We start from the raw sequence: 828 nt of genomic DNA on the forward strand, positions 1-828 counted from the left end.
AAAAAAAAAAAAAAAATAGCCAGGCATTGTGGTGGGCACCTGTAGTCCCAGCTGCTTAGGAGGCTGAGGCAAGAGAATCGCTTAAGCCCAAGAGTTTGAGTTTGCTGTGAGGGCAACATAATGAGACTCTGTCTCAAAAAAAAAAAAAAGGCAATTTTATCCAAAACTCCAAAATGCACTGGGCCTGCCAGTGAGAATGTACCAGAAGGAAGTGCTCAGTAGCTGTGGACTGCTGGCCAACCTGCTGCACTGCCAAGTGATGACCAGAGAGCCGTGCTAATAGCTGATGTGTGTCCCACCATCACAGAGGTGGTCCCCAGCCCTGTACAGACAGGACCCCACTGCCACAGATGGGCAGGAGGTGTGCAGTGCCCTGACCAGTTTACCCACTGGGAAGAGACCACATGATGGGCCCCTCAGACAGGCCCACCACCCTGAATGGCCCACACTGCGCCCCCTCCTGACTTCAGACAATGCCACTGACCCACATGTGGGCTGGCACAGCCTCTGTGGTCAGGGTAGAGGCTCACATAGCAGCCACCGTCAACGGGGAGCCTGGCAGGACCGGGTCTGAATCTGAGTGCTCTACTGCGGAATCTGTGGGCTACCAGCCAGCTGCATTCATTTCCAAGGTCTGCCATAAAAAATTGCCATAAGCTCGGTGGCTTAAAACAACGGCAGTGTCTTCTCTCCCAGTCCTGAGGCAGGAGTCTGAGCCAAGGTGCCACAGGCTGTGGACCCCAGGCTCTGAGGAGGGACTGTCCTCACCTCTGCAGCTTCAGGTGGCTCCCGGTACTCTCTGAGGCTGTGTCGTGCTGTCCCTGCCTC

This window comes from Otolemur garnettii, unplaced genomic scaffold (assembly GCF_000181295.1).
Source record: "Otolemur garnettii isolate 467f Iridium unplaced genomic scaffold, OtoGar3 scaffold00128, whole genome shotgun sequence".
NCBI lineage: Eukaryota > Metazoa > Chordata > Mammalia > Primates > Galagidae > Otolemur > Otolemur garnettii.